Consider the following 27,914-nt stretch of genomic DNA (forward strand, 5'->3'; position numbering starts at 1 on the left):
GAGCTTCAATTAATTCTCTTCTGAGCCACTGTGAAACTTTCTGGTTCAAGTAGATTCCTTTTTCAGGTCATCTGTTCACACTCTCCTCACAGTTTCTGCCTTGAAACTGATATTATTTGGGTGCCCCTCTTCTACACCCAGTACTTCTTCTGTAGAAGCACCCCTTCTCCATAGAAAATCTTAATTAAGCTTCTCCAAGAGACCCTCACCATAACTGTTCTTAGACTATCAGCAAGAATTCCTGCAACAGAGTTTTCATGGAAAGGTGTGTTGCAGAAGCAGGATGTGATACAAAAAAAAAAAAAAAAAAGACTAACCCTAGGCCTGCACAGAGGCGTTTGCATTTCAATAGACAATAGTCAGGCCCTGTGGAGCTAGCAGGTGGGAGGGAAGGGGAGAACTCTACCTATTCTGGGCGCTGATTCCTGCAGAGAAAGTTCTTGATTTTGTATCCAGGCCTGGGATCCACTGTTCTGGAAAAAGCTGAATTTGTGTGGATTTCTACAGATTGTGAGCCTCTGAGCCTCTCCCCCTTCATACTGGGTATAAAGGTCTGAAACTTTCTGAACTCAGGGTTAGGAGGGTTTGATGGACTATGGTGAAAGCCCCCCTTCTGAACCTGGCTGCCACCAGTAAACCTGCTTCCTTCTTATCCTCTATGTCCAGCCGCCTCTGTTGGACAACACTTCCAAATAGGGAGCAGGGTTCAAGTTTTCCAAAACCTGGTCTGACAGGTCCTCCAGGCTTCCACCAACCACCACAGTCTTTTGCCTGTTTTTGTTTACCAGTCATTACCTTATTTATAGTTCCTAAGTTGCTCTTCTTCCACCAGCACAGTATTTTTTTTTAAGCCTAAAATACTGACTTTTCATTTTCTAGATCTTGAAGATTCTGATGAAAGAATCTAGCACAAAATAGATTATATTGTAGAATATAACAGAGGAGATATCTGTAATAGATACCTGATAGGCATTGCCAACTTTTGACTCATTCCCTATCTGTTTTTCTTTATTCTATTCCAGTTACAGATAATTTCCATTTTCTCTGAACTCCTTGGATCAGAGATCACCTTTATATCCTCTCAATCCAACTACTTTCCCCATCCAATTTGAGATCCAATTCTGACTCCCCTGAAAAGAATAGAGCTCCAGATCTGAACCTTTACCTTCTTGACACTTATCAATCTTATATCACCTTTAATGTCTCCAGCCTGGGCTGAGGTTCTCTTATCTGGTCCTTTTGCTTCCTTCCTGGTGTCCCTGTGGTCAGTTTGCTACATCATTCATTAACAAAATGAATCGGTTCATGTCCCTCCTCCATTCTTAAAACACTGAAGTGCTTTCTACTTACCTTGGACTAAAACTCAGCTGCATTATTGTCACCTGGAAAACTGTACTGTTTCTCTTCTTCCCTAATGTTCCTTCCCCTGAAATGTTTTCTAGGTCCACCACCCCTGTCAACCCTCTTACTCTGCTTTGCTTTTTAGAGAGCTCTTGCTAGTGACTGAAACTGTAGTAGTTTTTTTTTTTTTCTCCCTCACTAGCATGTAGCTCTAACACACAGGGCAGGACTTTGTCATAGTTACCACTGTAGCCCCAGTGCATAGAATAGTGCCTGGTCCATTGTAGGCACTGAATAAATATCAGTTGAGTGAATGGATGCGCGAATGAATGAAGACATACATACACAGTCCCCTGGTTCCTCCACTTGTGCAAAGACTCAGGATAAAGCTCTCATTCTCCCATAATCTTCCAGGATGCCCCTATAATATGGTCTCTCTTCTTTCTACAATGATTCACATTCACCTTTAATGGATGACTTATTTTATTCTGCCTTATAAAAATACTTGCTTGTCTGCCTCCCCTCTAGGTTGTATTCTTGAGCAGGGCCTCTCCTTCTCAGCTGTCTGTGATCCTGAATAGGAATTGCAAATGGGTTTTCAAGCTGCCTGTCTTAATAAAGGGTTTAATTGATGTGAAAGGGGTTCTGCCATTTAAAGAAACTGTTTATGTGCTGTGAAAAGGATCTTACAAAAAACAAATCAGCATTCTTAAGTGTGTTAGCGTTGCAAAAAGATGTTTTTTGGCCTTCAAGTCTCTTCTAATATTCACTTCAGACAAACTCTGCCTAAGGAAGTGCTGGGTGTCAGGACTCAGTGGCCCAGTGCTGACCTGTTTATTTCAGCTGAGTGGACATTGGGATATTAGCTTGAAAATTTGATTAGAAAGACTTATGTTTGTTTAAATGTACAATATCAGATAAACACTATTTTTTCTCTCTATTGGAAAGTCCAGAAAACCACAACTCCTATATATTTTTTTTGAAAATTGAAAATAAAAAGTTTAATTTCAGAAACTAAATTCATCATTTATAAATACACTAAAGCATAGTCCACTCAAATTTAGATTAATATAGGTACAGTATTTCAACAAAATGACAACTTTCCTAAACGGTCATAGAGCAATTCCTCTCACCCAGGACACTTAATGATTTGAAATGAGAAAATGAACCTTTTTTTTTTTAATGTTAAAGCGAAAACTTTGAAGACACATTGTTAAAAGAATATGACAATTAATATTTCATTCTGATGTCCTTGGGATTCTAAAATACTCCTGTGGTGACTGAATCTTCCCTATTGTTAAAAAAAAAAAAGAAAGAAAAGAAAAAGAGGCTAGCTAGCCTCTCCACTGCAAGATGCCAGACGGCCCCTCCTCAACACCACTGGTCAGCCAGCTGCCTCTAGGGGCCCCTGGGCTTGTGGTCTCAGCACCTTGGGTCAGTGCACATAGCAGAGCTCCACTGCTCAAGGACGCTTGGTCAGAGGTGCAAAGACCTGATCAACAGGCCCCCTGCTGCAAGTCCTGCTCTGCGCTGGCTGAATCCTCAGTGTGGACACACACCTGGCTCTGATTTCAAGGAACTCAGGACACTGGCCATGTAACCCTGAATGCAAAGACATGAAATGGGAATGTTCCGTGACCACATAGCTACAACTGCACACTCCATGACTGACTGAAGTATAGTTTTGTTTTCAAATGCTTCATCTCTGTCTTAAACAGCTTCCAGAACATTCTTTTGAATCTTATCTGATTCAAGATTTTTACACAATTAAATAAAAAGCCTACAGGATAAATTGTTTTCATCTTGTCTTCATTCTAGTATACAAACTACTGACCCCTAACTTTTAAAAAACATTGTAGCTGGGCTGGGGATGTGGCTCAAGCAGTAGCGCGCTCGCCTGGCATGTGTGCGGCCGGGGGGCGGGGGTGTTGGTTGGATCCTCAGCACCACATACAAACAAAGATGTTGTGTCTGCCGAAAACTAATAAATAAATATTAAAAAAAAAAGATTCTCTCTCTCTCTCTCTCTCTCTTAAAAAAAACAAACAAACAACAACAACAAAAAAAAAACCAAACAAAAAAAAACATTGTAGCTATGAATTAAAACCTGATCATCCCACTTCCTAAGTGGACTGCTGCTTCTAGTGGACTTTCAAACACACTGTGACCTGGCCTGAGAGGAGTAAAGCACATGTGACATTGCATTGCAAGCCTCCAGGTGGCCTCTGACACTGGCCTGGTGTCCCACATGGCCCCACTAGGCAGGCCACAGCCCTGAGATGACAGCCAGCCAGCACTACAACGAGCACTATCTCTCATCTGGCAGCTCCATCGTGAGCTCAATACTGAACGTGTATCAAGGGAAGATTCACTTTCAAAAACATAAGTTTTTCAAAATGCTCCATCTTGAGCCAGAGCTGGCCGATTTTGCCATTCTACATGGATGTTCTGAACAGCTTTTCTGAAGGAACGGTACTTGGGGGACTGCCCCAAAATCCCATGGCCAAAGTTGACATCCTGGACCAGGATGATCTCTTCAATTTCCAGTAGGTGAGCGGGTCACAGCTGTGCTCCTCCAAGCACCATGTCTTCAGGCGGCTTCTCCCCTGGTCTCTTCTCTTCACCTTGGCCACCAGTGACCACAGGCTCTTGCCTCCACCAGAGTCTCTATAAGGGACCTGAGTCACAGCCATCGGAGGCAGCTGTGTCCTCTGAGGTAGAATTCAGAATTTCTAGCTCCCTGATTAAATCCTGCCTGTACTGCTCAACCTTCTCCTCTGTGAACAGGGAGGCTTTGTAGCCAGGGTCCAGCTATGTGGCAAAGACGTACCTCAGGTTGTGGAAGGTGGTGAACAGGTGGCTCTTCATGGCTTCCTTCAGTGACTTCTGCATGGTGTGGATGCCCATCATCTCCCCAAAGAGCATCTGGACCTTTCTGCTGAGGATGTGGATCATGGGGATGACCTGGCACAGAGTAGACACGTGGGGACTCATCTCCCAGCTCGCAGTGTCAGAGGGTCTCAGTGTGTGACACATGGACTTCATGACCTCTCACTGGTCGCGGTTCATCAGCTATCTGAAGTTGCACTCTATGGACATCTTGGTAATCCTGCTGCAGCTCTGCCAGTTTCCCCTTTACCTTGAGGGACTGGGGACCTGCTTGCACAGCTTCCAAGCGATGCTCAGTAGATTCTGCACCATCCTCTGGCTCTTGATGGCCTCGTTTGTGATCAGGTTCACTGTGTGGCTGAAGCACTGATGCTCAAGCGCTCTACCTCATTGAGAGTCTTGTAGATGCTTGGATTGTTGGTGACCGTGATGCCAACATGCAGGCCCATGGAGGTCACCCCGGCTTCCCACCAGCACTCCAGCTGCTTCTGGATGCTGTTGCTGACACCTCTGAAATGCTGACCTACCCAAAACTGCTGAATAATGGTGGTCTTCACAAGTGTGGGTGAGCTAACAACATGGAAGTGACCCAGTGAGTGGGAAGGGTCAGGTACTTGTGAGTCTGGGTGCTCATCCATATTCCTGATGTGAAGTGGACCATGCTGCTCTTGACCTCTCCAGCTGTGACAGAATCATCTGCTTCACATTGTTATTCATACACAGGATAGCTGTCCTGAGAAGTAGGAAGGGGAGGGCAAAGAGTACTGAGGTTTCAAGTGTTCCAGCAGCCTGTTAAAGCCAACGTTGTCCACAAGGAATATGGCTGGAGGTCAGGTGAGATCATCTCCACTGGTGATATTTTTGGCAACTGGGTAAAAGTCATAAAACTTCTCAGTGGGGTCATGGAAGGAGGAAGTGCCTGACAACTTAGTGTTCAGGGGCCCTGGATACCTGGAGAGCGGGAAGGGGGGATCTCAGATGGACATCTGCCTTGAGCACGTGGTGGACGAACCTCTGCAGGGGCCTCAGGAGGCAGCTAGTGCCCAGGTTGATTGGGCCTCAGTGCAGGCACACCACCTGGGTGGAGTCGGCAGAGCAAATGGAGAAGTGGTTCCACAGCATTGAGCTCTTCTTGCTAACAGGAAAGGTGGTCAGGTGGTCTTCTGACCACCACTGGCAAGCCAGGTACCTTGGGGGAGAAACTTTTCACAGAAGCCAAAGTGGCATACAGAGAGTTCACCAAACCCACACCCAGGAAGCCCTTCTGGGTCCTGACAACCTCAAGGTGGCATCTGAACAGATGCCACAGGTGCCTATGTCCTCCTTCTCCCAACTGATGATGCAGCCACAGTACCAACACATAGCCTTCAGACTGTCCCTGGGGGCCGGTAGGAAGTGGTGCCAGACCTCTGACTTCAGTCTTTTCAAAACCTTCTTATTCTACAGAAGACGGCACCAGACGCATACACCTTCCACAGCCCCTGTATTGATGAGTACTCTATTCTCTTATTGACAGGCTTCTAACTATAACAAAATCATCTAAAATTCTTATCCATAAGAAGGGGAATTAATTTCTAGATTGGATGTCTTTTGTTTGTCTGTTTCCTTGTTTAACAAATCCAAATGCCATTTAATCATCATAGGATTTCCAACATTGGAACTTCTTCTCAATTGTGGGATACAAATGCTCTCCTTTTGGAAGCATGCCAAAGAAACCACAATAGAAAATGCGTAGCATTGACCAAATACACCTGCCTTGCAGAATCTTACATCCAGCCTAAGATGAAATTATTGATGTAGCATTTAGAGCCACTATGTGTTTTGCTTGAAATATTTCTGTTTTTCTTGATTCTAAAATGAGATGTCTAAGATGACCTTAGTTCTCTCATCTGGATTTGGAGGGAAGACATGAGAAGAAAATATCATTTATGCATAGTATACACGTACACTTATTTACTTTTAAAAATAACTTTGATTTTTAAATAACCAATGGGAGAAGCAGAGGAAAAGCACTTGTTTTCTTTTTGAGATTTCCCAATAGAACATTCCATGAGAATTAAAGATACTTTGTACATAAGGAAGAAAAGATAACTAACTTTTCAAGCCACAATTTTAATTATTTTAGCAATCAACTAGAGTTTCTTTCTTCTTATCCTTCATTATTCTGCCACTTTGAAAATAGGGCAAATAATTAGGTCATCAGAATTAGAAAAAGAAGTCTCAGATAACAATCCATTACATTGCAGATTCCAACATTAGTGCAAATGTAAAAAGCAGCAGAGCAGATATTTTATATGAATTTCATGCTAATTTAGAGACAGTAGCCATATCTGTAAAATAATTTGAGATTGGATATTCCCAGAGCTTTAATCATTTCCTACTTCAATTCATATTAACATATCTCTAAAACCAAATCAATGCATTTATGCTAAAGTTAAGGAAGTGACATTAGCTTATTATAAGAATAATATTGTAATAATAAATATTTATTTGGGAAAATTTACTCTAAAGTTGAGATGTCTATGAGTAAGGGAATCTATGTATGACAGAATAAGTTCCTATCTAGTGGCAAAAGGCAAAACTTTCCTTTGATGGCAGTCACAGTTTGTCCCAGTTCTGGTCTCACTTTTTGCTATTGACATAAACTTGGATGGATTACTTGGCTTTGCTTAGGGTTCCTGGTTTCAGGCAGCTAAGATTCTTGCTTACTTGGGCTTAGGTGGACTTAATTGGGAAGGCTGGGCATTGATAGGAAGGCTGCAAGTTAGGTACAGAAAAACAGACAAGACCAGGAACTCTACCTGGCCAGAACCACAGCCTACATATTATTCCAAAAACTTCTGTTTGGGGCTCCTATCCTCATGTTTGGGGGTGTTGCTACAATTGCCTTAAGTATCATCATGGCCACACCTGCACATGGATTTCAGGAGAATGGCAGGGAGGCCTCTTAGTGTCGGAGAATCCCGGATACAATCCTTGGTCCTCTTCTCATCAACACCTATACTCAGTCTCCTTTGTAATCTCACTTGGTCTCATGACTTTAAATATAATCTATTTGATGTTGATTTCCAAATTCGTTTGTTTATTAATTTATTATTATTCTTTTTTTTAAAAAAAGTTTTAATTGATTTTTTAAAAAATAAATGACAGCAGAATGCATTATAATTCTTATTACACATATAGAACACAATTTTTCATATCTCTGGTTGTATATAAAGTGTGTTCACAACAATTTGTGTCTTCATACATGTACCATGGATAATGATATCCATCACATTCTCTGCTTAAATCCCTTTCCTGAACCCCAAACTCACATCCACCCAACTACCTACTTTAACATCTCCCCTGCGATGTCCAAGAGAAAACTCATGATAACATGTTTTCATCAATTTTTTTTGCCACTGTGACTAAAAGACCTGACAAGAAAAATTTTAGTGGAGGAAAATTTTATTTGGGGATTATGGTTTCAGAGGTCTCAGTCTGGCTGATTCTGTAGCTCTGGGCCTCTGGGTTGAGCAGAGAACATCATGATGGAAGGGTATGGCAGGGAAAAGAAACTCAGGACATGGCCACCAGGAAGCAGAGGGAGACTCTGCTCTCCAGAGACAAAATATATATTCCAAAGCTACATCCTCTAATGACCCTCCTCCTCCCTAGGTCACATCCTACCTACCTATTAGGACCACCTAATTAATCCTTATCAATCCTTATCAGTGCATTAGTGTATTCATTAGGTTAAGACTAACATAATACAATCATTTCACCTCTAAACTTTCTTGCATTGTCTCACACATGAGCTTTTGGGGGACACCTCATATCTAACTATAATATGTCTAGAAATAAATTTCTTTTCTTCCCCTCATCCTCTGGCTTGCATCTGGTCATTCTCATTCCACTGAAGCAAAACCTATCCTTTTTCTTACTTAAATACTTTTCTTTTTCTTATATCTCACATCTAGTCTATTAGAAAATCCTCCTGGCTTCATCATGAATATAAATCTCTCATCTGGATTATTTAACCACCCTATCCATTGTTTCTGCTTTTAGCTTTGACTTTATACACCTCTTACATACTATATACCTAACATAGCAGCCAAAATGATCGTGTTAAAGCATAAGTTGGGTTTGTATATGAATCTTGTTTTCAATTAACTTGGATTAATATCTAGGAATTAGGTTCCTGAGTTGTATGATAAGCATATAATTAAGGCTATAATTAATTGCCAAACTGGATTCCAAAATGGCTGTGCCATTTTTGCATTCCTACCAGCAATGTCTGAGAGTTCTAATAGCTCCAATTTCTCTCTAGCATTTGGTATTTTCAGATTTTATGTTTTTTTAAAATTTTTTTATTCTAATAAATATATTGTGATATTGCATTGTGTTTTTTTGCATTTTTCTAATGACTTGGAGCATCTTTCCATATGCTTTTTTTATCATTGTATATCTTCATTGTTCAAGTGTTTATTTAAATCTTTTGTCCTCTTAAAAACTGGGTTATCTTATTGTTATTGAGTTCTGAGAGTTCTTTATATGTTCTAAAAATGTTCTCTATCAGATGTGTATGTTGCTTACACATATCTTCTCCTAATCTATGTCTTGCCTTTTCATTGTCTTAAAAATGTCTTTTACAAATAAGTTTTTAAATTTGATGGAAGTTTACTGTATCTATTTGCTCTTTTGTGGATCATGGTGTTTTGGATGCTGTATCTAGGAAATGTTTGACCAAATGAGATCATAAAGATTATTCTTAAATTTATAGTTTTTGTTTTCACAGTATATCTATGATCCATTTTGAATTATGTATTTTTTAGCTTTACTCATGTTTGCTGTAACTAGAAACAACTCAATGTCTCTCATCTGGGAAATGGAGCAACAAATTATGGTATATCCATACAATGGTTATAAAAGCAAAAGATAATTACTACTACCCATAATGGCATAAATGAACCTCCAATGTATTATGCAAAGTGGAAGAAGTCAGGCTTTCTAAACTACACATTATTTGATATATGATTTCATTTGTTTTATATTCTGGGAAAACTGAAAAAAGAACAATGAATTCCAGTGACTAGAAATGGGATAGAGGTGGATTTCAAAGAGAAATGGGAGAATTTGGGGGGATGATGGAATTAATTGTCCGTATCATGATTGTGGAGGTGATTGTATTTATCAAAACTCACAGAATTGTGCACAAAAGAGTGATCTTTATTGCTATAGTTTGATTATAAAGTATCTCCCAAAGGCTCATGTATGAAATAATGCAAGATGGTACAATGATTAGATTATGAGAGTTAGGCCTTGTCACTGGATCAATCCACTTGCATGAATTAACTGGTTCGTAACTGTAGGTACATAGGGCATGACTGGAGGAAGTAGGTCACTGGAGGCATGTTTTGGGGTTTTATATTTTGTTCCCAATGATCTAAGCTCTTTTTGCTTCCTGCTGTCATGTCCTGAGCTGCCTTTCTCCACCACACCCTTCTGCCACAACATTCTGTCTCAACTTGGCCCCAGCCAACCATGGAAGGTGTCTCTGAGACTATGAGCCAAAAATAAACTTTTCCTTCTATTCAGGTCTTTTGGTCATAGCAACACAAAGCTGACTAAAACATTATATCTTCAGGGGAAAATCACTGAGTTGTACATTTGTTACAGTTGATAAAGACTTACCACCCAAAGTCTAAAGTATATCCACACATCTGGTGGTGTACACTATAGGGTTTGGAAAAATGTGTAAGAAATGTAGGTTGATTAGCTGTAACAAATACTCTACTCTGGAGGGGGATGTTGAAAACAGGAGAGGCCACACAAGAGAGGAGGCAGAGGGTAAATGAGATAAATAACTGTGATGTTCCTCTCAATTTTGCTGTGAACCTAAAATTACTGTAAAAAGTATTTAAAATAGCAAATAAATCCTCATTTAGTAAAATAATAATGTAAATAATAAACCAGATCATTAATTCCTTGAATCGGAATTGTTTTGAGTGGAGTAAAAATTCAAATTCTTGCAATGACTATATTCCTACTAGTTTCATGTTCACTCATCGCTACTGCAGCAATTCTGGATCCCTTGCTGTTTCTTAAATATTCCTTCCTCAGAGTATACACTGACTGCTCTCTCTGTCTAGCTCCATGGCTCCCAGGGCATTCACTGGGTGTCCTGAGGCACTGAATCCAATTCACAGTGGTGCTGAGGGATATTTTAGAATTCAAGGGAGATACAGTGACATCTTCAGAACACATCATCAACTATGTAAAGGGAGTTACTAATTTCAACATTCGATTGAGCGACATTACTTTTGGTGATAGAATATTGAATATATATATGGTTCAGTCTTGGAAGTTAACCAGCAAGCACAGTGTGAAAATCAATATAACACAGGAAATGAGAGTGGAGATGTCCAATCTGAATCAAGGCTGTGGCACGTCCAAGAGGGCTCACATCCTGTTAGAAAGTAATGGTGGTCATTTAAAAATAAAATTTAAAAATTATTGTTATTTTTATCCGTTTATGAAATCTAAATAAACAAGCCAAGCTCCTTCCAGAGGAAGGATCCCACTGTCACAACCTCCTCAGTCTTTCATGATGGCTGGTGGGGTCAACCCTCCATTGGAATTGATTCAACAGATGCTTTCCTAAGTACAGAGACAGGGTAGAGGGGGAATAGATAGACAAAAGGACAAATGTTCAGATTATGACGTGAGCTATTTGAGTTTCCACTTACTTAAAGTAGAATAACCAATATCCCTTATCCTTCAAGGGCATTTTAAAAATGAAACCATCTGATGTCTAGAAAGCAGTTAGAAAATGCTAGGTCCTCCAAGTACATGGGTAATCTGAATGTTACTTTGTCTTTAGGATCCATTTAGACCATCTGAAATGTGTAGGAGCTGTAGGTTCATGGGTTTATCAAGAGAAATTTGGAAAACTCATATCTCATACCAGACTCAGCCACCTTCAGAAGCTTAATTTTCACTAGGTCTCTCCGCAAATGGCAGTTGAATTTAATCAGCTAATGGATATCTCTATTCAATGAAAATGGAGTAAGATAATCTCTTTCACTGGACATTTTATCATCCAAAACGGATGATAATTTATATAAAAAGTATAATCTAATTGAATACTTGGGCATGTGTATAGAAGAAAGAGACATGAGCTTGGAAGATTAGAAAAAGGCTTTAGTGACAAGCTCAATCTTGTCACTGAAATGCTTCCTGCATCCAATTATGTAGGGATTTGGGCATGTATACCACTAAAGTGGAAGGGATCTTATTAAGTTATGAAATTTATGGCTGTATACAGTTCTCTTGTTTTACTCCATTGAAAGAAGAGAATGATAATGTCAGCCAATTACTTGTTTCTCTTCTGTATACATTCTGGTTGATCCTGGGCTGACTTTCTTATTATTTTAAATGATCATATTACTTTCCTGTTGCACAAAATTCTGTAGTACAATGCTTGATTTACTGATACACCTTTAGGACTCTCTTTAGGACTCTTATTTGTCTCAACTCTTCTCTCTGTTTCTCCAGAAGGGTTTGTTTGTTTGTCTATTCATTTATAGTTAGTAAACGATTTTATTTGGTAAGGGCATACAGAAATGTTTCCATTACTTTTAGGGAAAGGGGATAATTCCTTAATATTTTTTTTCATCAGAAGTTCAAAGTAACTCGCTAATATTCTTGCCGGAGTAATTTGCAAATATTCTAATGCTAAAGAAAAAATTTTCAAAAGGGTTTCTTTGGGAATATTTAAAATTGTGACATAATTTTCTCTTTCACTACCTAATATTCTACTTACCTTCCATCCTTATTTTTACTCCATATTGCCCGAGGCAAGAATACTCATGTACATGTCATGGAACCCGCTAAAATACACGGCAACTGTTTGTCCATATTTGATGTTCACGGAGAATTTGTTGGTCATAGGGGAAGCATTTATTAAAGCCCCTCTTGTGTTTGCTGATTTCTTCTCCTTTGTGCTATTTCCAGAATTCAAGCCTCTCCTTAGTTTGCTGTCGCTCCCTAATCCAGAGCTTTGCTAACAAGATTCCCAGCTGCTTTAAAAAATGCTTTGAGTAAATGCCAGAAGGTATAAGTGGCATTTACTCAGAAAATATTTTTAGAGCAGCTGATGGTGTTTACAGTTTGAGTGATAATTGAAGGCATCGTTTTCAATTCAGAAGCAAGTAAACAAAAGGGTCTTCTCAGCTTGAAATGTGTTGTCTCTTTAAAACATTTGTCTAGCCTGGAGAACAGCAGTATTAACTCCTGTCTCATCTTCTACCTTTCACTTGACACCAGCAACCACATTCCTACTTAGAGGAAAACCACAGAGTCCCACAGTGCGAATTTAATATTTTGTGTTTTAATGTTTTAACTAAAAATATTCTGAGTAGATAATATGTGCATGGAAGAAATATAAAAAGTGAACAATTCATACAGGGGACAGTAAAACTATTTTCTACTATGTCTTCCATCAATCTTCTTTCCCTGCGACCACCATCTATTAGTTGTTTCTTGTGTATTCTTTCAGCTAAATTTTAAATATGTGTATGTATGTCTCCATATTTGAACCAAATGAAATACAACATCATGCTTTGTGTTTTGGTCCTATTACATCACGATATGCAGATCTGGATGATCTTGGTAATGCTGGTGTAGTCCGCCATCATGCTGATAAAGGTTCACTTACTGAGTTTGCCCCCACTACTAAATTTTTGTGCTGTTTACTATTCCAAGCAAGGCTGCAATTCATATCCTTGCACACATGTCATTTTTCATGTCAGCAACATATTAAAATGAATTTTTAGCACCGATTTTCTGAGTCAGTGGGCATTTGCATTTTTAATTTTAGCAAAGAGAGAGACAACATGCCTGTGAGAGATACTGTATTCAGATCCATCAAAGGACTGCTTCTCTGTAATTCCCCCAGATCAGATCTGTTGATTTTACCAATCTGATAATTAAAAAAAAAAAACCCACATAATTAACACATAATTTCATTACAGATTCATTTGAATTTCTGTTATTGTAAATGAGGTTGGACATTATTTTATATGATTAAGGTATCCTAATCCCATTTTTTTTCTATGGGTTGTGGTTCCCTCATTAACTTCCTTTGTGGGATCTCTTTGTATCTGAAGGAAATTACCTCTACTAACTTACGTATTAAGGAAATTGCTGCTGATTTTCCAGAGACCGTCATTTGCGTTTTGGCTTTTTAAAAGAATGTGATTTTGTGAGGCCAGAATGATAATTTGTATGTAATCTCTCCTCCCCATTCCTTCTTTTATTTCTTTGTGCTTAAAAAGACTTTCTCCACTTCAAGATGATAAAAAACAAAAAACAAACAACAACAACAACAACAAACCCACGTGTTTGTTTAGTGCTGTGGGGACTTTGTACACTTGTATTTTTATCTCTCCAAAATTTATTTAGCACAGGCTGAGACACAGATGCGAATATTTTTTTAAAACATTTATTTTTTAGTTGTAGGTGGACATAATATCTTTATTTCATTTTTTTTAATGTGGTGGTTTGAACCCATTGCCTCACGTGTGCTAAGCGAGCACTCTACCACTGAGCCACAACCTCAGCCCCACAAATACGTATCTTTTTAAAATATATATAGTTGTTGGTGGACCTTTATTTAATTTTTTAAAATTTTTTTTTGTTGTATTTTTATGTGGTGCTGAAAAATGAACCTAGTGTCTCACACATGCCAGGCAAGTGCTCCACCACTGAGCCACAACCCCAACCCCACAAATATGTATTTTTACTTTCAAGCTGCTTAGTTGTTTCTGTGCCACTCAGTGGATAATTTGTCTTTCCCATTGATATGCAGAAACATCTTTATCATGTACCAGCTCTCAGTAAAATTTGAATTTGCTTTGTAATTTTTTTCCTCTTTGTGTCTTGTTTTTGAGGATTGTATTAGACCTTCAAAATATGTTTTAATATTTGGTTGTAATAGTTCTTCTTCATTCACATTCTGGTTGTTTTTTATTTACTTTTTCATATAAACTGTAGATTAAGTTTTAAATAATTCAGAATTCATTCTTTAAAAAAATCTTTTTGGTATATATATATATATATATATATATATATATATATATATATATAAAATTGTTTTATTTTATTAGTTTTTCTATTAGTTTTTTATTAGTTTTTCTCTCTCCTTTTCTTTTTATTGGTCCTATTCAGTTATATAAGACATTAGGATTCATTTTGACATTATTATAAGAGCATGGAATATAATCTGCCCTAATTCAGTCCCTAGTACTTCTTCTCCTTCTTTCCTCCCCCTCCTCCCTCCCTCATTTTTTCCTTCTACTAGTTACCTAGTTTTTTGTTGTTGTTGTTCATGTCTTATGGATACATATTTTTTAAAAATATTTTTTAGTTGTAGATGGACACTATATCTTCTATTTATTTATTTTTAATGTGGTGCTGAGGATCAAACCCAGTGCTCAACCACTGAGCTACAACCCCAGACCATGGATACATATTTTTAATGAGTTAAAATACATTACTCATCCTTTCTATTCCCAAATGGTGCATGAATTTTGCATATTCTTATGTAGCATTTTTTAAATTTGTTATTCTTAGATATACATGACAGTAAGATGCATTTTGACATGTTATACCTACATGGAGTGCAACCCATTCAATTGTGATCCTGGAGTTACACTGGTCATGTATTCATATATGAGCATTGGAAAGTTATGTCAGACTCATTCTAGGATCTTTCTTATTCCCACCCCACCTACTTCCCTTCATTCCCCTTGTGTAATCCAATGAACTTCTATACTCCTCCTCTCTACCCTCCTCCTTTATTATGGTTTAGCATTCACATATCAGAGAGAACAGTGAGCCTTTTGTTTTTGGGAACTGGCTTATTTACATAATATGATATTTCCCAGTTCCATCCACTTACCTGCAAATGCCATAATTTCATTCTTCTTTATGGGTGAGTAATATTCCACTGTGTGTATTTATACCACATTTTCTTTATCCATTCATCTGTTGAAGGGTACCTAGGTTGGTTCCATAGCTTAGCTAATGTTAATTAAGCTGCTATAAAACATTGATATAGCTGTGTCACTGCAGTATGCTGATTCTGAGTCCTTTGGGTATAAGCCAAGGAGTGGGATAACTGGGACAAATGGTGGTTCCATTCTAGGTTTTCAATGAAACCTCCATACTTTTTTCCAGAGTGGTTGCACCAATTTGCAGTCCCACTGGCAATGTGTGAGTGAACATTTCCTCATATATTCCCCAACATTTATTTGTTACTTGTATTCTTGATAATTGTCATTCTGACAAGAGTGAGATGGAATCTCAGTGTAGCTTTGATTAGCATTTCTCTAATTGCTAGAGATGTTGAGCATTTATTCATATATTTTTTGACCATTTGTATTTTTTCTTCTGTGAAGTATCTGTTCAGTTTCTTTGCCCATTTATTGATTATTTGTTTTTGGTGTTAAGTTTTTTGAGTTCTTTGTATATCCTGGAGATTAATGCTCTATCAGAGGTGCGTGCAGATGGCAAAGATTTTCTCCCATTCTGTAGGATCTCTGTGCACGTTCTTGATTGTTTCCTTTGCTGTAAAGAAGATCTTGTTTTGATACCATCCTATTTATTGATTCTTGATTTTACTTCTTTTGCTTTAGGAGTCTTATTGAGGAATTCCATTCCTGAGCCAACATGATGAAGAGTTGGGCCTATTTTTTCTTCTAGTAGGTGCAGAATCTCTGGTCTAATGCCTAGGTCCTTGACCCACTTTGAGTTTTGTGCAGCGTGAGATACAGAGGTTCAATTTCAATCTACTATATATGGATTTCCAGTATTTCCAGCACCATTTATTGAGGAGGCTATCTTTTGTCCAATGTATGTCTGTGGCACTTTTGTCTAGTATGAGATCGATGTATTTATGTGAGTATGTCTCTGTGTCTTCTATACTGTTGCATTGGTCTTCAAGTCTGTTTTTGTGCCAATACCATGCTGTTTTTGTTAGTATAGCTCTGAAGTATAATTTAAGGTCTGGTATTGTGATGCCTCCTGCTTCACTTTTCTTGCTAAAGTATTGTTTTGGATATTCTGGGTCTCTTAGTTTTCCAAATGAATTTTATGACTGCTTTTTTATTTTTATGAAGAACACCATTGGAATTTTAATGGAAATTGCATTAAATCTGTATAGATCTTTTGGTAGTATGGCCATTTTGACAATATTAATTCTCCTATCCAAGAACATGAGAGATCTTTCCATTTTCTGATGCCTTTTTCAATTTCTTTCTTTAGTAACCTGCCATCTTGCCCCTCCTCAGGTAGTATTTTAATGTCTTCTTCATGTAAATTTACATGCTAAATTTTTTCTATAACCTGTATATTACTTCTGTACTCTCCATATACTAATATTTTAGTTGGGATTATTTCTTCCTCCTATTTTCTATTTGGTGTAGTTTACAGGGGCAGAGTGTTGACTTTTTTTATGTTGGTACAAGAGATTGAACCCTAGGGGTGCTTGACCTCTGAGCCTTATCTTCAGCCCTTTTTTATTTTGAGACAGGGTCTTGCTAACTTGCTCAGGGGCTTGCTAATTTGCTAAGGCTGGCTTTGATCTTGCAATCCTTCTGCCTCAGTCTCCTGAGCTGCTGGGATTATAGGCATACACCACTGTGCCTGGCTAATTTTTGTATATTAAAATGCCCAGGCAGTTTATTAAATTCTGGTTCTGGTTATTATTATTTTCCAGTATATTCTCCTGAGTTTTCCAGGTATTATAGAACATCTTATATTCAATTCATATAGTTTCACTACTTCCACTTCAATTTTAAAATATCTCTAATTCCTTTCTCTTGCTTAAATATAATGACTAGGATGTATGGAACAGCGTTAAAGAATAGCAGTAGTTGTGTACATACCTGCCTTGTCCCAATTTCATTTTTCCTCCAATTAACAGGAACTGTCTATGTTTTATGAGCTAGATAATACTATTAAGGATATAGTCTTTCTATTTAGGAGGCAGTTTCCTTGCTTGTTAGTAAAAATAGATGATGAACTTTATTAAATGCTTTACAGTATCAGAGATAGTCTTGATTTTCTTTTGACCTATTGCTATCTTGAGATGTAACAACAAATCTCATAATATTGAAACAATCCTGAGTTACTAGAGAAAATAGCACTTATCCAGGTGATATTGTTCTTTAAATATGCTCCTGCCTTTTTTATTAGGATTTATGCATTGAGTTTTGGCACCACTGTTATTTGTAAATAGAATTTAGACTTTCCCCTTCTTTTTCAATGCTTTGAAACCATTTTAATTTTCATTGAAATATATATTCTTAAGTGGTTTTGTAGACTTCTTCTGTGAAAATACCAGAGCCTTGAACTTTCTGGGATGAGCAAAATTCTTATATGTCTTTCTCAATTGTTTCTATGGCATTTAGTCTATATTTTCCTACTTTTTTTGGGGGGGTTCACTTGATTATTTTTATTTTCTAGAACATTCCTAATTTTAAATGTTAGACTTAAGCAAAACAATCTATGTCTTCAAATTCTAGTTTTATAATTTATTTGCTCTTATTTTTTTGTTCTATTTGTACATTCTTATTTTATTTTTCTGCATGCCATTAGCTAACTATTTATCTAATTTACTTTCTCTAAAACATAAAGAAAAAAAATCAGTTGTAGTTTTTAGGATTTTTTTTTTTTTTTTTTTTTTTTTTTTTTACATTTTCTTGCAGCAGTGCTGGGTATGGAATCCAGGGCCTTGCACATGCTAAACAAATACTCTCTCACTGAACTATATCTCCAGCCCTGAAAGTCAGTTTTTTAAAATTAAGTTTTACATTTTAATTTATTTATTTTATAATTCCTTATTTATTTTATCAAACTTTTTCATTCTGATTTCCATAGTTCTATCTTGTTTTCCTACTAACTTCTTATTAGAATTCCTAATTAAATATATGTTTGTATGTATATATTTATATATACATTTGTTTAGGTATTTGACTATAAATTTTACCCTTAGCACTGCTTTAGCTGTATCTTGTAAGTTCTTATTTATTTATATCTTTATAATTCACATTTATTTATATAATATACCTAAATTATTTTACTACACTTTTCTAGATATTTGATAATGATAATTTTGATTTTCCTATTTGACACAACAATAGTTTGAGGAAGTATTTTTTACTGAACTGGTTACTATGGCCAGAGAAATCCCCTGGTTGCCCAGACCTGACTTCAGTGTCCTCCTCTGGAGCCAGTTTCACTGAATGGATTCTATTCAGTTGAAAACTCATGAGCAAAGAGCAGGGGAAGAAGTGGCTTCCAGAGGAAATGGGATGCAGTGCCCAGAAGTAGTTCGTAAATGGATTTGGAGCAGAACCAGGAACAAAGATAAAGCCAATGAAACAGAACTACACTCAGAACTTTGCCAGGCACCTTGAAGAGACCAGAGCCTTGAACTCATGTTATACAATTCCTACCTCAAAACACTCATTGAAAGTTTGAAGGACCAAAGCAGCAAGCGGTACAATTGCCCTTTCCGCATCTTCCCCATCCACCTGAATTTTTTGCATCTGTAGCCAGCAGCGCCCACCAAGCTGAAATCTTTTGTTCTCAAGTGTTTCCATTTCTTTTTTTCTGCTTCAGGGTTTTCTTTAGCACAGTGGCACAGGGAAGCCCTGAAAGGCAAGGGAATGAATTCCTTTAGGAATACATTTCAGACAAAGGATAAATAACATTGGTGGAAAACACCCCATCCTTCCCCTCCTCCATGGAGTTGATGCTGAGGTGTGTTCTACACACTAACTCAGAATGTCCTCAGCAGTTTGGAGTCTCAGTTTCTCATAAAAGTAACTCATCTATCTGTTAATGCACTTGGGTTTTTCTCCCTTTTCTGTTTTTTCATTCTTCCCTCATGATTTTGAATCCCCACCCCCTCTCAACACCATATAAACTAACCATGACAAATTCCTTGGTACATGATGCTAAAAAAAAATCAAGATAAGACACAGGTATCTTATGAGGAATCACTGGAGAGTGATGTCATGTAGTATTTGTCATAGATGGTGGAAGTGAATTCTGGCTGAAAGGAGACAGCGGTGCTTAGAATGACTAGAAATACAGGTGCTCCTTGTCTTATGATGCGGTTACCTCCTGAAAAACTCCTGTAAGTTGAAAGTGTCATAAGTTGGAAATGCATTACCTCCACCTGACCTCCTGAACATGAGAGCTTAATAATACAGAACACTGTAGAGTGCCTTTTTGTTTCTTTTTATTTTCCCCCCCTCATCATCACAGGGCTGACTGGGAGAGCTAGGGCTCACCGCTAAAGTCCAGCATCACAAGAGAGTTTCATAATACATATTTCCAATCTGGGAAGAGATCAAAATCCAAAATTCAAGTACAGGTTCTACTGAATATATATCATTTCCATACCATTGTGAAGTGGAGAAATCATTAACTTGAACCATTATGAACTGGGGACTGTCTATACCAGAAGGAGGAAAGAAAAATGGAGAAGTGTATGGTGTGTTGCTGTAGCATTATCTTAGTAGCTGACTACCAAGGTTCCGGAAAGTAGTGGAAAAGCATAAGCTAGGTGAGATAGCAGGAGTGTGTTACGCCAAGAGTCGGTCAATCTATTCACAGAGGAACACATATTTGTTGAGGGCCTATTAAATGCCAGACTTTGTTCTAAGTGCTAGGCTGCAGTGGGGAAAATCAAAATCTCTCCCTGTATAAGTCTGTATTCAAATGTGGGCAGGATGTAGATAATGAAGAGGGGTACAGTTAAAACACCAAACTTTGGTGGTTTGAGATGGTAATAAATATGAAGAAATGAACTTGTGTCACAGGCACTATGGCAGAGATAACTAGAGTACTGAATGGATTTTAAGGGAGTCAAGGGAGGCTTTTCTGAGGAGGTGACTTTTGAGCCTTGATAATTGAAGAGTGAGGTGGAACCAGCCATGGTAAGATCTGCGGCATGGGGAGAATTTAGCTCAGTGAAAAAGCAAGTTCTTCAGGGCATGACGCATAAGAGAATTTCATGTTTTAAAAATGCAACAGTAAATTGCTTTTACTGTAAATGCCACCAAGAGCCATTGCAGAATTTTGAGCAGCTTATTAATATAACCTGGCTTGCTTTTGAAAAGATTTCTCTATGGCAAAAACAGAAATTAGAGGGATGTGAATGGAGACAGACTGATTATTAAAAGGTCCTACAGGAAATCATTTCACTGTGCTTATGGGAAGGGTAGTTGTGCTGGATGGAGTGTCTCCATGATCCTCCTTCATGGCTGGAACACTCATTGCTCCAGCTGCTGACATTGTTGCCTGTCGATGGTTCACACTCCAGTCATTCCCCAGGCATGGCCCTTGGATAAAGGGAGCTGCCTTGGCCAACATTATTCTCTCTTCTTAGAAGTAGCTAGAATTGAGATTCAAAATTGTGCATTAGAGGAAGACCACATTTTCAGATGCTCTGTGGTCAGGGTTCAAGTACTAGGAGTACTGCATGTCAGCATGGTGGGTGAAAGAAGAATTTCACTAAAATTCAATATTGAATGGTCAGAGTGTCTTAGAGACGCAAAAATCCACGTGTGTTCAACAAACAACAAGAAAGGGTGCACTGGGGCCAAACTGGTTGTGGCAGTGGAGTGGCAGTGGTGGGATAGCACACAGAGAGAAACACAATGGACTGATTTGGCATGAAAAGAACCTGTAGATCAGAAAAGCATCATGAACTTTGTTGACCCACATGCTTCACAGTGAATTGGTGTTTGGAAAGTGCTCTGTATTTCTCAACTGACAAATGGAGAACTGAGGCGGGATCCAACCTGAGCAGGCTACATGGCAGCTGGCTGCATCCAGGACCCAAAAGATCACAGCAAACATTGCCATATTGCCCCAGCAAATGCCTGGTGTGTGTCCTAGGGTGTACCTAGTGAAATGTGGGTGAAACAGGCATGAAGAAGATTGGCCAAGTTATTTTCTCTTCTGAAAAGTAACTTGTAATGAAATTCAAGGGGATTCAAGTCAGAAAGATAAAAGGGAGCCCAACTCACTTTCCCTTTGAGTCCAACAGTTCTTATGACCAGCTGAAGAGGGTCAGGAGTCTGAACAGGAGGGTATGGATACACTCAGACACTAAGCCTGGGAGGGCTGTATCTCTGGGCAGGAATGTGTGTACAGGATTGGCTCTCCTGTCCCCGTGAGTTGAATTCCTGGGAGGCTTCTGCGATCCAGACTCCCAGCAGAGATGGACATCTGCCGGGCCTCCAGTGTGTGTCCATCTAATCTCTCCAGAGCAGATGCTGCCCCACCAAGTCCCTAAGGGCTTACACCTCAGCCCCAGCCACCAGAAATTTCCTCATAGAACTCTGCAGCAGCTCCACTCAGGGAGTAAGTGCATTGATCTCTGCGTGGGCTCTCTCTCTTCCAGCAAGGAGTTCCACGGAACAAGGTAGAGGAGAGTGTGGCTACAGAGTCACTAATCAAGACCTCCGGAGACCAAGCAGGAAGGAGGTCTGATTTTATTGCACAGTTACCTAAGCAGATTACAGGCAGCCACCAATGCAATGTCTGCTAACTGTCCTTGCAGTGACCAATGGAGGAATGGGCCATGGAGCAAGTGCAGGGACTGCAACACATGGCCTCACGCTCAGGGCTGTGCCTACAGGGTAAGTGGTTTGCCACTCACACGCCTCACATGGGGAAGTGGTTTGCCACTTAGACGCCGCCCTTAATGTATGTCATGTATGCAGTACTCCCTGCACTTATCCCCACAGATCTCATCTGTGCAAAAACTCCAATCAACCATACTCCCATCCCATTCTACCTGCTACTGGTGAGAAGGGAAGCTGAGAGTATTTCAACCAGCTGGCCGCTTGGTGAGCAACTGGAAAGGAAGAAGGGATTAACAACTCCCAGTCCTTGCTGTCTCTGTGGCTCAGTACACAGACCAAGAGGGAAAGGAAAGGACAGGTGGACATAGGTAGTATCTAACCATACTCATTGACCGTTGACCACCTCAGTGGAGATGATTCTTCCATTTTTTCATTAAGAATATTTTATTTACTTACCTACTTATTTATTTGTTTATTGGTGTTCTTGCTGTGATAATTGTTCCATGGAGATATATCCATGGAACATTTTATATATATAATTATAATTATATATATATCGTTCCTCATTTTTAGCATTTTTTAAAAGATTAATTATTTTTCCTTGCCTTCTCTTTCAAGGGTTAGGATTTTTGATTTGTTTATTTATTTATTTTTATTTGTTTCTCTTTCTGCTAAGTTCTCTTATTCGCTCTTTCTCTCTCCCTTTACTTTGCTCTTCCTATTTTTTCTCCTCCTTCTTCATAACTGTCACCTGCCTCATCTCTTCTGCATTCTCTATGTTCACATTTTGAACACTCTAAACTCTTTTCTATCTTCGTATCCCATGTTCTTTTCTCTTAATGAACTGTATTTTTATCATTTTTAAAGAACTATAGGGTTTATATGACTCTTGCCCCCACCGTTCATGTCTTTGTAATTATTACTGCTGTGGGTGACATAGTTGACACCTGCTATTTTCTTTAATGCCAGATCTAGTTCACAAACATATTATGAACTTCCTCTGAAAGGGGCTACATGGCAAGGACCTGAGAGCAACCAATAGGAGCTGAGCAGGGGCTGAAGAATCCCACTCCCCTGGAAGATCTACACTTGGGCCACATTATTAACTGGCACCAGAGGGACCTTGGAAGTGGCTTCTTTATCTTTCATTCTATGAGAATTGGGGAACCATGAGTAGAATAAGGTGGTGGACTGACCTCATGAACAAATAACATGGCACTATGATTCCTAGTGTAGGATTATTTCTGAATCCCATTGCATAATGAAATCACCTGGGAACTATTAAGAAACACAGATCCTAGGATCCCTTTACAAGAGATTTGGATTGAATGACTCTAGGGGAAAGGTTAGGAACTTGTATTTTCCAAAAATTCCCAATAAAACTGAAATAAGTTGGACTTGGAAACCATATTCTTGTATGTTCAAATCTATCTGTAAAGTGTCAATAAAGGGAGAGAACATAATTGACTTCAAATTTTACTACTGAGCTATAGTAACAGAATCTGCAAGGTACTGGCATAAAAACAGATAGATAAATCAGTGGTACAGAATAGAAGACATAGAGACTAACCCACACATTTACAGTCACTTGATCCTTGATAAAGGTGCCAAGAACATATACTGGAGAAAAGACAGCCTTTTAAACAAGTGGTACTGGGAAAACTGGTTATCCATATGTAGAAGAATGAAAATAGACCTTCATCTCTCACTCTGCACAAAAATCATCTCAAAATGGACCAAAGATCTAGTGATCCAAGTCCTGGAAGAAAACATAGGGTCAGTACACCAACATATAGGGACAGGTAATGGCTTTCTCAATAGGTCCCCTAAAGCTGAGGAAATAATACCAAGAATTAATAAATGGAATTGTATCAAACTGAAAACTTCCACTCAACAAAGGAAACAATTAATAATGTGAAGATAGAATCTATAGAATGTAAGAAAAATCTTTGCTATAGCTACTTTTCTGACAGAGGATTCATAGATAGAATATGAATGTTTTAAAAAACCTTAATACCCTCCAATAACCCAGTTAATAAATGGAAAAGTTAATTAAACAGACACTTCTCAAAAGAAGAAATGCAAATGGCCAACAATTATATGAAAAAATATTCAACACCATTAGACATTAGGAAGATAAAAATCAAAACTACATTGATATTTCATCGCACTCAAGTCAGAGCGGCAGTCATCAAGAATACATACAATCATAAATACTGGAGAGGATGTGGAGAAAAAGGAACACTTTGCACTGTTGATGAGAGTGTAAATTAGTACAACCACTATGGAAATCAATATGGAGTTTCCTCAAAAGACTAGGCATAGAACCACCATCTAACCCAGCTATGCACTCCTTGGCATTTATTCTAAAGAATTAAAGCTGTAATATTATAGCAGTTTATGCATACCCATGTTTATAGCAGAACAATTCACAATAGCCCAAACTATAGAACCAGCCTAGGTGTCCATCAACAGCTGAATGGATAAAGAAAATATGTTATGTATACACAATGGAGTTTTATTCAGCCAAAAAGAAAACTGATGCTATGACATTTGCAGGAGAATGGATGGAACTTGACATCATCATGTTAGTGAAATAAGCCAAATTCAGGTCAAGGCTTATATGTTTTCTATCCTGTGCAGAAGCTAGAGAGAAAAAATGGATAAGAAAGGCATGGGGGAATCTCATTAAAATTAAAGAGAGATCAGTAAAGTAGAGGAAAGAGATAGGGGGAGGGAAAGAGGAAATAACCAGGGAATGATATTAGCCAAATTATTCTGTTATATTCTGTGCATGTGCAAATATGTACCAGCAAATCCTGGTGTTATGTACAACTATAACGCCCCAATAAAAGATATTGAAAAAAGAAAAATAATCAAGGAGCAACTTTTACCTAAAGACAGGTGATGAAAGAGCTTCAAAGACCAGTTCTCTTACCTCTATTTAGGAACTATCTAAAGGACTGTGCCATCTTCCAAACTCCTCATTTGATCAGTGAGCCTTCTGAAGCAATTGAATCATAATCCAACTCTTTTTTTAAAGTTTTTAAAATACCTTTATTTTATTTATTTATTTTTATATGGTGCTGAGAATCGAAGCCAGGGCCTCGCATGTGCGAGGTGAGCACTCTACTGCTGAGTCACAACCCCAGCCCCATAATCCAACTCTTAAAATTTTTTACGTTTGTTTAATTAGTTATACATGACAGTAGAATGCATTTTGATACATCATATATAATGGATTATAATTTTTCATTCTTCTGGTTGTTACATGATGTAGAATCACACCAGTTGTATAGTTATATATGCGCATAGGGTAATAGTGTCTGATTCATTCTACTATTCTTTCTACCCCAAACCCTTTCCTCTCCCTTCACTGTTCTCTACCTACCTAATCTAAAGTAAATCTATTTTTCCTCTCTCTCCTCCCCCCATTGTGAGTTAGCATCCACATATCAGAAAAACCATTTGGCTTTTGGTTTGGGGGATTGGCTTATTTCACCTAGCACGTTCTCCAGCTCTATCCATTTACTGGCAAATGCCATAATTTTATTGTTCTTTAAGGCTGAGTAATATTCCATTGTACAATCCAACTTTTGACAGCTTAATTATTCTTCCTTTACTCCTGTGCAGGTGTGTAATACCCAAGAGCATTCCCCTATAAAATACCTACAGATAGTTCTACAATTGAGCTTCTAGAAAATTGGTTCTAGAAGGGGTATAAGATTCCCAAATGGAGTATTGGAGCTGGGTCATTCAAAATGTGACTGGAGAACTTCATCTTTAGAGGTGGGTAGAGCAATTGGTATAGTCTCCAGCATGTTGTACTGCGACAACAAAATTATTAATATTTTATCATTGGTGACCTGAGATATGATTCTTACAGAACAGAATGCTCTAGCAGGTACAACATGTCAGGCATTTTAGAGGCACAGGGGAAGGAGTAATTATAATGACTTTGGAATTGGATGTTACTTGCTAAGTAAAAATGATGCATTGTAGAAATTCAGTGAAAGGTCAAGAGTGATTAGACATCAATTTAAGGCAAAATGTGAAAGCCAGAGGGCCTCTTTTCCATTGTGTAAAAAAAAATAGGATATTGTGCTGCTGTGCAGTAAAAATCTGAGAACCAAGCCTATAACTTAACTAAAAGGAGAGAAGAGCTCCAGAGAATGTGGTTGAAATATCACCCACCTGGACATCATGCGGTATATTGGTCCTCCATGTTGATGACATCCTAATAGTTGAGCTAAATTAACAAGAGTTATCAAGTTTACTAGAGGTATTATTAAGACACATATGTTCCAGCGGGTGAGAATAAACTCCACAAAGATTCAGGGGCCTCCTATATCAATAAAATTTTGGGGAGATACTGTGGTTTGGAAACATGCTGGACATTCCATTCCATAGTATTGGGTCTCCTATTTTCCTGACCAGTGGGAAGGGAACTCGATTCTCAATAGGACTCTTACTTCAAGTTCACATGTTTCTCTGACCCAGTTACTGAGTGAAAGGAAAGGTTGCCAGTTTGAAGTGGGTAAGAGACTAGCAGACTCAGGTTTTCTAGCAAATAGTTGCTTGATCCATATGTTTCATCAGACCTTGAGGGATTACAGGAATGCATGAGGGCAAAAGATGCTCTGTGGATCTTCAAACCCTACTAAGAAAAATTAACTTTAGACACCGAGGTTTCTGGGACAAGATCATGCCATCTTCAGCAGAGTGGAAAACAACTCCTTGCATGTTACTGGAGTTGGTAAGAAATTAGTAGTGAGGCATAACATAATCACTAGACTATATTTGTATATCATGATGTGGATTGTGGGTTCCACTACATCTCACCAATTTATAAGTGTTCAAATGTTGAGTAGGCCCTGAATCAGTACTGTAAGATGGAAGCCATACAACTTAATCTGGTATAAACAGAGACGGGAGGCAAAAATAAACTGAGTTACCAAGCAAACCAGAGCCTCATACTATTCAGCACCATGACACAGAATCCTCTCTTTTGGTTCACAGCTATGGTGATGGTGGTGGTGGTGGTGGTGGTGGTGGTGGTGTGTGTGTGTGTGTGTGTGTGTGTATACGACTCACATATGACCAGTAGACAGAGGAGAAAAATGGTGTAACCCTGACAGATATCTATGAGGGTGAAATACTTCCAAAGGACACAAATTTGGGCAGTGTGCCTGGTCACCTATTTTCAGTGGAATAAAAAGTGGCCCCCCATAAGATATATACAATTCCTCAGCTGTGGGAATGGTTTTGCTGATTGGTCAGGGACCTGGGAGAAGAGGTATTTGAAAATAAAGAACATGAAAGTCTGGGTAAATAAATGTTTATAGGCCGACGGAAAAGGCACAAAAATGTGCAGGGTTTTTTTGTTTTGTTTTGTATAGAGAGCACCTTCTATGGAAGAAGTACAAGGCAACCAAGTGGAAAGAATGATTTAGTCATTTTAAGTTGAGCATCCTCTGACACTGACCATTTTCTACTGCTGGTACAGTGAGCATAGGAATGGAGTAGCCAAGGATGAAATATACAGGTGGACCCTGTAACATGGAGTCCCAAAGTACCGATCATTAGTTTAATATGTAGTGAAAGAGCTGCAGTGATGAGTCTGTGACCATGTATTCCCATGTGTGGCAATCCATATCACATTGGCAATCCAGATGCTATCAGCCTCATCTTGACTTCTGAAGTTATAACTGATGAACCAGCTTAGAGATGATGCCCCACAGGGACGGGGTATCATCTTCCAAGATGCAATACGCAACCTCAATCCATGCATCCATCATGAATAGAATTCATGTGTTACAAATGAAGAGGAAGATGTAGGAGTAACCTTACTTATTATGTATGACCCATTTGGGAGATTTGTGCTTTCTGTCTCTATAACCTTTCATTCTGCTGGGTTTTGAGGTCATGGTTTCCATTGTGGTAATGCTTCTACCAGGAGACTGTGAGTCTCATTGAACTTTGAGGTGCTCCTTTCATCTGGTTTCTTCTGACTTTTTATGTCAAACAGCAGACAAG

General features: G+C 38.5%; 1 pseudogene; it reads right to left on the reverse strand.

Moving 5' to 3' along the window:
• Positions 1-3,680: 3,680 nt before the first annotated feature.
• Positions 3,681-27,914, reverse strand: part of LOC124089177 (zinc finger BED domain-containing protein 4-like) — a 65,735-nt pseudogene continuing 41,501 nt past the window's right edge.

The sequence above is a fragment of the Marmota monax genome, unplaced genomic scaffold, assembly GCF_021218885.2.
Source record: "Marmota monax isolate L192 unplaced genomic scaffold, Marmota_monax_Labrador192_F-V1.1 WCK01_AAM20220418_F8-fsc00005, whole genome shotgun sequence".
Taxonomy (NCBI): Eukaryota; Metazoa; Chordata; class Mammalia; order Rodentia; family Sciuridae; genus Marmota; species Marmota monax.